Here is a 9,716-nt window from a genome sequence, read left to right as displayed (position 1 = left end):
TGGACGCCCGGTGGCAGCAGGGGCGCGCGCAGCCCGCAGCTCTGCCCGCTGTGCTCCGGGAGCTGCAGCTACCGAGTCCTCTGCAAAGGAGCCCAGACGCAGGGGCGCACAGTCAGCGGGAACTGCGCGCCACCAAGCCGCTGTCCCGGACGCGTCCCGCGAAAAGGGGAGGGCCCGGCTGGGGAGGGCGCGGAGGCCCGCCCGGCGGGGCGGGGCGCAGGCCTGGCCGCCAATCCGGTCGCCCGCCGCTACTGCGCCGCCAGGAAGCGGAGGCCTCAGCAAAGAGGGCTATGTGCGCTCAGGGCCTGTCAGTGGCTGTGGGCTGCTGCATTGCATCTGCCTTCCGGACGTGCTGGGGTTCGAGGGCGCGCCCTCTCATGAGCTGCGGTGCCCGGCTCCCACCCCGCACCCGCCACAACCTCTAGCAACATTGCCCAGAGGGCGTAGAGTGGAACCGGGGATACTGGCTTCCCGGCTGGAAGGGAGCCCACCCTTTTGCTCCCCAATCCCACCGTTAGCCTCAGAACCCCTGAATTCCCCACCAGAACCTCAGGAAAGTGCCAGTGAGACAGTGTGGGTAGCTCGCCCCCTACAAGACAGTGAAATCCTCCAGGGCACTTTAGCGGGACAAGATGTAGGGACAGTTAGTTGGGGATGCAATGATAGGGACCATGTTCTGTCTGTGCTCCTTCTCACAGCCTCAAGAAGCCAGGGATAAAGGGTAAAGGCAGGTGTTTTGCATAGGGAGTTGACCATGGTACAAGTCGAATGGGAATTCAAACCCATGACCTTCGACTTGGAAGAATACTCCAACCCCTAGTAAGCATCGTGTTCCCTAAGCTTGTACAATTAGGGACACTCCCAGTTACTTGAAGACAGTTTTAGGGTGCTAGGCCAGGCTTCACCCTGAGAAAATCATAGAATGCACTGATGTGCTGTGGGAAGTGGGGGATACCCAAGAGAACCAGAGGTACAGATGGTTCTCAGAGAGAACTCCAACCCACAGCTGACTGATCACAGACACAACTGGGCCAAGAAATCATCTGATTTAGGACATTTTCTTCTATATCTCATTCAGAAATTCTCAGCTGTATTTTAAAAACCCAGAGGTTCTGAAGACCCTAGTCAAAAATCACACCCTCTAACTCCCTAGGCTAGAGGCATGGTTACTGCTGCTGCCAACAATACAGCCTAGAGAAACTTTACAAAAACCTTTTGTGGGTCTGAAAAGAAGGGAATGTGAGGGACATTATAAGCCCAACATGGGAAATAAAAGTGGTCTCCTGCTGCCATAGGACAGTAGACCAGTCCATCTTTTTAAGGCTCCCATGTACAAATATGCTGTATGAGGTAGCAGCTGAGGTCAGACATTATGTATGGCTTCTGGTATTTTACCAGCACTGCCTGTGAATAAGTTCAGCCTTCAAAAATAGCTGTGCCAGTGGGTAGCTTTTATTCCTGTGCAAGGCAATAAACTGCAATCCCAAAACTCTGCAACTCTCTGCCACTTTCCACCATTGTGAACATCCTTCCATTTAGTGTCTCAGGGACACACCTATCTCAGCATGTATAACTCGAGGGTATTGTGTTATAGTACAGGCTCTCCTTCACAAGGCAATTTCTGATCCCTCTGCCTCTCTTCCCACCTATGAGTGCTTTTGTTCTTCTCTGAAATTGAAGAATATTCCCTGTAACTTTTCAAGGTTTTATTTTTGGAGACATGGTCTCTGTGATGCCTTGGGAAGTTAAAAGAAAGTAGTGTTTTTCCTTGACATAATATAGTACCAGTCAAACTAATCAATGTGTCTAACACACACACACAGACACATAGACACACAGACACACACACAGACACATAGACACACAGACACACACACAGAGAGACACACACAGAGACACACACAGAGACACACACACAGAGACACACAGACACACACACACACACGGACATACACATAGACATATACACACACATACAAACACAGGGACACACACATACACACACAGACACAGAGAGACACACACATAGACACAGACACATACATACACAGAGACACACACACAGAGACAAACACAAAGGGATACACACACAGAGACACACACACACCCAGACATGAACATAATTTAAGGTTTAAAGGTTGAACAGGAATGAAGAGAACACTACCCACTCCTTTGAATGTGGTGCTGAGGATTGAATCCAAGGCCTTGAACCTATAGGCAAGTGCTCGAACACAGAGTTACTACCCCAGCCCTCATTTACATATTTTTAATGCATCCAGAAAAGAAGATGCTGATATTACCATTACAGACACGGACACCACTAAGTTTATTTTAAAACATACCTGAAATATCTATTTCTAAAAATAATTCTTGTTGGGAATGGTGTCAAATCCCTTTAACCCCAGCACTCAGGAGTCAGAGACAGGTGGGTCTCTATGGGTTTAAGGACAGCCAAGTCTACAAAGTGAGTTCCAGGATAGCCAGGGCTCTATACAGAGAAACCCTGACTCAAAAAAGACATAATAATTCTCAAGGATAAAATTGTCCTAAAACTAAATTGAGGCAATATACAATTTCACTTATCCCATACCATACAAACATTTATGTTTTGCTGTAAAATATAAATGCCTTTGATCATACAGTATTCTTGTAGACCTCACTAGGGGCTCGTTCAAAATACATACCATGTAAACCTATGTTACTTTTAAAGTCTGAGAAATTATGAATCCATATATATTTGAGCCTATATTTTTCATATAAAAGACTATAGTCCTATTATTTTTTCCCTTGGGTGTACTCATCTGTTTTTGTTGCTATAATATACCTGAGGTTGAAATTTTTGAAGAAGAGGAGGTTGGCTAGGATGTTGCCCAAATGGTACATTGTTAGTGCTTATATGGAGTATATAGAGCCTGAGTGTTCATCTCTACACCGGGAGATAATAAGAACAGCAAGTGGGGGAGGGGAGGAAGTTAGCTAGTGGTTTTGGAAGCTGCCCTGGCTAGTTTTGTCAACTGGACACAAACCTAGATATAACTGGAAGGAGAATCTCAGTCAAGGAATTTTTTACATCAGATTGGGATTCAGACATGTCTGTATGACATTTTCATGATTATTAATTGATGTAGATTGCCCAGTCCACTGTGGGTGGCACAATTCCTAGGCAGGTGAGCCTGGCCTGTGTAAGAAAGAGGCTAAGTAGATCAAGGAAGGCAAGCCATTAAACACCATTCCTCCACGGTCTCTGCTTCTGCCTTCAGTTCCTGCCTTGGCTTTCCTGAATGATGGTCTATAACTTGTAGCCCAGTTAAACCCTTTCCTTCCTCGAGTTCGTTTTAATCAGTGTTTTATCACAGCACAGAAAACAAACTAGGACAGAGGTGTACAGTCTAAGATCAAGAAGCCCCTTCCATGTAGCTTCATGTAGGTGGTAACATAATGTTGACATTATTTACTTGTAAGATTGATCACAGGCTGGAAGCCCGAAAAACAAAAATCAACTCCCTACTTTAGAACTCGCTTGAATGAGAACTAATGGAGGTTCCCAAGAAAACTCCCTTAATTGCTTCCAAGGATAGTACCCTCAGTGCCCTAACTCCTCCTAATCCCCACCTGAGCCCCACCATGACACGAAGGCCTAGGCTCCAATACAAGGACCATTAGGGGACAAACCACATCAGAGCAGTAGCAGAGAAAGAAAGGGTTTGTTATTGCAGAAGTTGGGATAAGCAAGAACTATGCAAATTCATAAAGTTCATTTCAGATCATTTTGTTTTGTTTTTCTTTTTGTTTTTTCTTTGAGACAGGGTTTCTCTGTGTACCCTGGCTGTCCTGAAACTCACTTTGTAGACCAGGCTGGCCTTGAACTCAGAAATCTGCCTGCCCCTGCCTCTCGAGTGCTGGGATTAAAGGCGTGCGCCACCACGCCCCGCACTTCAGATCAGTTTTACCACTGAGAGTTATTTTTAACAAGTAGACCTTTGCCAGGTGTGGTGGCCATACCTTTAATCCCAGCACTCTGAAGAAAGAAACAGGCAGATCTCTCTTAGGCTGTGGCTAACCTGGGCTGCACAGTGAGACCCTCTCTCAGACAAGTGGATTCTTTTGAGACTTTGAAGAGCTAAAAAGGTCTGGATAAAGACTTGTAGACCTCTGATGACATCATCAGCATCCTCTCAACAGTGCTTCTTGAGGTAATGGAAGCTAGCAGACAGGCCTTTGTTTGGCAAGTGTTACTAGATCCTTTCAGGGAAGAGAATACTGGAAGTCTGGCTTCTATCCTCTCTCTGATTCCCCTCTGTCTTGCTGTGAGCATCTCCCCTACTCTGCATTCTTCCACCATGATGTCTTGCCTCAATTACAGGCCCCAAACCAGCAAGACCAAAAGACAGAAATCTCTAATCCTGTGAGCCAACATAAGCTTCATCCTTTACTCAATTCAGCTAAGGCAACCAAAGGAAGAAGGATAGAAAAGCCCATGCCTGGTGCCCAGTAAGATTGGCTAACAGCCCGTTTTCCAGAGGAATGTTCTGCCTCTAGTAATTCCCAAGAACCTGAGATTTCTCACTGTCCAGCCAAGGGAAAAGGTAATGTTCTCAGCTCCGGAATTTTCTGGAGGCTTGGCTGGTTTAACACAGACATTTCCAGTTTGCTTGCAGTTAACTTGTAAATGATTACTCTGGGAATGAACAGATATGAGCCTTAAAGGAACTTTGTGGTAAACAATGCAATAAAATAGGGACACCCACAAGTACCCGTGATGTGAACACTGGAAATGTCACTGGGATTTTCTCCTCCACCTCATAGAGTACTTACCCCCAGATGCTGTTGTGAAAGCAAGCCATTTACAGCCCAAGGTGAGAGACAGCCACATGTATGGGTCACTCACCTCATGATTTGTGCTTTGGGGACAGAGGCAGGGAAGGATTTGGCAGCATACAATTATAACACAGATGGAAATTTAGATCTGGGGGTCAATTTTTTGCTGGTGTGCCCAAAGATCAGAGAGGGTGTCAGATCCCCTTGAACTGGGGTTACAGATAGTTGTTTTTTTTTTCTTCCTAGACAGGGTTTCTCTGTATAGCCCTGGCTGTCCTGGAACTCTGTAGACCAGGCTGGCCTCGATCTCAGAAATGCACCTGCCCCTGCCTCCCAAGTGTCCCAGTGGTGGCATGTGCCACCACTGCCTGGCCAGATAGTTGTAAGTCACCATGTGAGTACTAGGAGGAGCAACAAGTACTTTTAACTGCCAAGTCATCATTTTCCACCCTACCCCTATCTTTAAAACACACTCACAGGCATGCATACACATGTACAAGTGCACACATACATATGCACACACACATGCACAAGTGCACACATATACATGCACACATACACACACATTTTAAAGTTCTTGTCATTATTGTATGTGGCTGTTTTGCTTTCATGTATATCTGTGCACCACATACATGCAGTGCTCTCAGAGACCAGAGAGGGCATCACATTCCTTGGAACTGGAATGACAGATGATTGTAAACTTCTGTGCTGGGAGTTGAAACTGCTCTCAACCTCTGAATCATCCCCCCTTTAAAAGGTGTTCTTCCACTGAACTATATGTCCTAGATATGCTCATGTCTACACCACGAGTCTCTGCTTGAGTGTTCACGATCCCATTATCCATGTCTTGTGTTTGTTTCTGCAAAGAAAGAAAATACCTTAGGAAGCTCATCCTTGGGCCCAGACACTTGTGTTTGTTCTTATTTTTTGAGACAGGGTCTACTTTGTAGCCTGGATAGCCTGGGATTTTCTTGTAGACCAGGCTGGCCTCAAACTCACAGAGATTTGCATGCCTCTACATTCCTGAGTTCTGGGATTAAAAGTAAGTGCCACCAAGCCAAGTTTTGGCCTCAATATTTGAAAATGTGTGTATTCTGGATCACCTTTATGACTGACTTTAGAAAATGAATGACAAGAAGATCTATCCTCAGCTTATTTTACAGAACAGTCCACAAAGACTGTTCATTTTGTCATCTTAATAAAATCTATAGACTCTCCATGCTGAAATAAAGTAGACAGTCCTAGATAAAGGAACCTTAAACTGGAGTCTGTGGGGGCTAGTCAAGTGAGCTCTGCCACACAGTCAGAAAAGCTGGGTTTGGGAACTTGTGTATGTGGTAGAAATACTACATGGTGGTATGTCACTGTGCATCTCTTCCCAGTTCCATAGTCTGGCAGCTTGAAATTGCTTCGTAGGAGTACTTACACCAGAGAAATGGGCAGCTGCTGATCATGACTGGACTTCTTGCTTAATTTATTGTCTAAGCCAAACAAGGCAGGGGAGTGTCGTGACTTTGTTGAGGATTATATTCACAGGCAGGCACATCTGAGCCACCGCATTGTGAGTAGCAAAGATGTTTGTGGAAAAACGCTGCCAATCCTCTCTGTTATAGCAAGGAGGCCGCAGGTGTCATGGGCAGATGAAGTTACACCAGACATCTTTACCAGCCTTGCTTGCTCATTAACATAAACAAATGTTAACTGACATTGATGTAAGAAATAGACTCATCTGTCAATGACAGCAGCTACTTCTTTGCTGACTGAGTTGGATAATAAGCATTTCTTCTATGTCTTATTTTGTTCAGGCATGGTTAAACTGCAGACTGGGTATTGATGCAAGCACTTGGCAAAAATCAATGGAAGCATCTATGAGAATCAATTAGCTACACGGGCTTCAGTATAGAGTAGGAGATATCGCTGAATGTTTTGCAGGCTGTGTGCTGTCCAGTCTATAAGTCAGCAAACATAAAGTAAGTGTATTTATGGATATATACACACATCTATTTTCAGAGACTAGGCTTTCAGTATTTACCAGCCCACTTTGAATACAATTCTATCTTTCCTGCCAACAGGCAGAGCAGTGGCCCTCCCAACTCTGATTCATGGTCCTGGAATTAAATACATATAGGATTAAAGCCCTGATACACTGAAATGCAAGCAAAGGCAACTAGTGTTAAAAATATTATTTGTCTTTCAGCAATTAAGGGAATGCCATTTGTTGTTTTCTTCTTCTTCCTCCTCCTCCTCCTCCTTTTTCTTCTTGTTCTTCTTCTTCTTTCCAAGACAGGGTTTCTCTGTGTATCTGTGGATGTCCTGGAACTCACTTTGTAGACCAGGCTGGCCTCGAACTCAGAAATCCGCCTGCCTCTGCAACCGGAGTGCTGGGATTAAAGGTGTTCGCCACCAAGCCAGGCTTCCCACTTGTTGTTTTCAAGCACTTAGAATAATACAAACAAGTGCCAGGGGAGGGCGGGGTTTGCTTTCATGGGAAAGCAAAATGAACCAAAAAAATAAGAGTTTAATTAGCACTCCATATGCAGATAGCTTTTGCTAAAGCTTTTAAAGAGTGCTTTCAATACTTTATTTTTTTTTTTTCTTAGATCACAGCAGTCTCTTCATAGCTGGGTGTGGTGGTGCATGCCTGTGATCCCAGCACCTGTGAGGCTGAGTGGGAAGCTTAGGAATTTGAAGCTACAAATTCCGGGCAGCAGAGCTGATTAGAAGCCAGACATAGTGAGATCCTGTTTCTAGAAAACAAAACAAACAAACAAACAAACAAAAATCCCTCTTCCTTCAGCGTGTGGATGCATTCATAGGTTTCTCTCCCTCTCCTTTAGATGGGGCAGGCATTTCTTCAGTGTTTTCCTATTGTCTATGAAATAAAACCGATGCTCTTGATTCTACTCTAGCCCTTCCCTCAATCCTTCTCCCAGCTACCCTCTGACCTCTAAGGACCTCCAAACCCTGCCTGTGTGTGTAGGGGCTTTCCACTAAGAATAACTTTGACAGGTTCTGTGGGACTCAGACATGAATGACTGGGAAACTTTTTTTTATGCATTTCATAACCTGCACATAGTATATAATATGATGCATAGCCTTCTAACAGGAACAGATGACCATAGCTGAGTGATTTTTCTCATCAGCCTGGAAAACACTTCCTTAGTCAATGTTCTCCAGGCCCTTGGGGCTGAACTTGAGCAGCTTTGTTTCCTTGCCCCTGTTGGTGAAATTGTGGATGTATGCAGTGGACACCCCAGGGATGATCAATCACACCCCCATAAAGGCGAGGCCAGAGAGAATCTAGAACCACAACTCCACACCATTACTCACACTCCAACCTGTCACTGGCTCCTCAGAGGTGATCTGGCTTTACCTCTTTTCCCCTGAGAAACTTTCTTTCTTTCTTTTTTGTTTTTGTTTTTTGAGACAGGGTTTCTCTGTATAGCCCTGATAGTCCTGGAACTCACTTTGTAGACCAGGCTGGCCTCGAACTCAGAAATCTGCCTGCCTCTGCCTCCTGAGTGCTTGAATTAAAGGCATGTGCTACCATGCCCAGTCTGAGAAACTTTCTTGACCACATCATTCATTCACCTGTAGAGAGTTGAGAAGTTGCAACACTCAAGGACAGGTCACTAAGTCCCTACTACTCGATGGCTCTATAAAAATACATTTTTATACATTTATTATTATTGCAAGATGTGTGACAGAATCCCTGTCTGCTGTGTTTGTTTTTTGTCTACTTGACACAAGCTAGAGTCTTCTTGAGAAGAGGGAACTTCAACTGAAAAAAATGCCTCTATCAGACTGCCTATAAGCAAGACCATCGAGCATGTTCTTGATTTCAATTGATGTGATGCTGGGGGATATAAAAAAGCAAACTGAGCAACCCAGGGGGAGCAAGCCATGAAGCAGTCGACAACCCCCAGTTTCCTGCCTTGGGATGGTGGCCTGACTTCCCTTCCAGATGGCCCATAAACTGTAAGCTGAAATAAACACTGTCCTCACATTGTTTTTGGTCAGTGTTTTAATCACACTAACAGAAAAGTAACTAAGATAGAAACTGAAATTGGTACCAGAGTAGGTATTGTTAAGAGCTGGCCCCGTGTTTTGAGAAGGATTGTGGAAGGAGTTTGAAACACTGGGATAGAAAAGCTACTGGGTACTTAATGGGGCTTACTGAGCTGTTATGTGGGACCTGTTATGTGAGGTAGAGAATGGTCCTGGGCTGGGACCATTCACTGATTGAGCTTGGATAACATGTACTGCTGCTTTGCATGGCTGTCACACCAGAACTCTGAGGCTGGGTCTCTTCTCCCTGCTTAATGTTTCTATGTTTTGCCTTAAGAAAATAAATGGCCCTGTAGAGCCTGTGAGACTGCCCAGAGATAAAGATACTTGCTGCACAGACCTGACACCCTGAGTTCCATCTCAGGACTCATATGGTAGAAGGAGGGAACCTACTCCTGAAAGTTGTCCTCTTATTTCAATGTACCATAGTACATGCATACACACATGTGCACATGCATGCACAAAGAAAACAAACACACAAATAGTAATAAAACAAATTTTTAAATGGCCTTGAAAACTCAGAGGCAGGGAAAAGATGCTCATTTGATAACCCCCCCCCCAGTCAGGTTTCTTTTTCTAAGACAGGCTTCTCTGTGTAACCCTGACTATTCTGGAGCTCACTGTGAAGTCCAGGCTGGCTTCAAACTCACAAATCCGCCTGCCTCTTCCTCCCAAGTGCTGTTATTAAAGGCATGCTCCTCCAGTGCCCAGCTCATTTGATAATTATTGATAATAATAGAAACATTCACATGTTTTAAATTCAATTATTGGGCCATGTATCGTTGCACGTGCTTTTAATCCCAGCACTTGAGAATCAGAGATAGGCAGAT

This window comes from Mus caroli, unplaced genomic scaffold (genome assembly GCF_978045245.1).
Source record: "Mus caroli unplaced genomic scaffold, Mus_caroli_1 scaffold_14, whole genome shotgun sequence".
Taxonomy (NCBI): Eukaryota; Metazoa; Chordata; class Mammalia; order Rodentia; family Muridae; genus Mus; species Mus caroli.
This window is presented reverse-complemented; position numbering follows the sequence as displayed.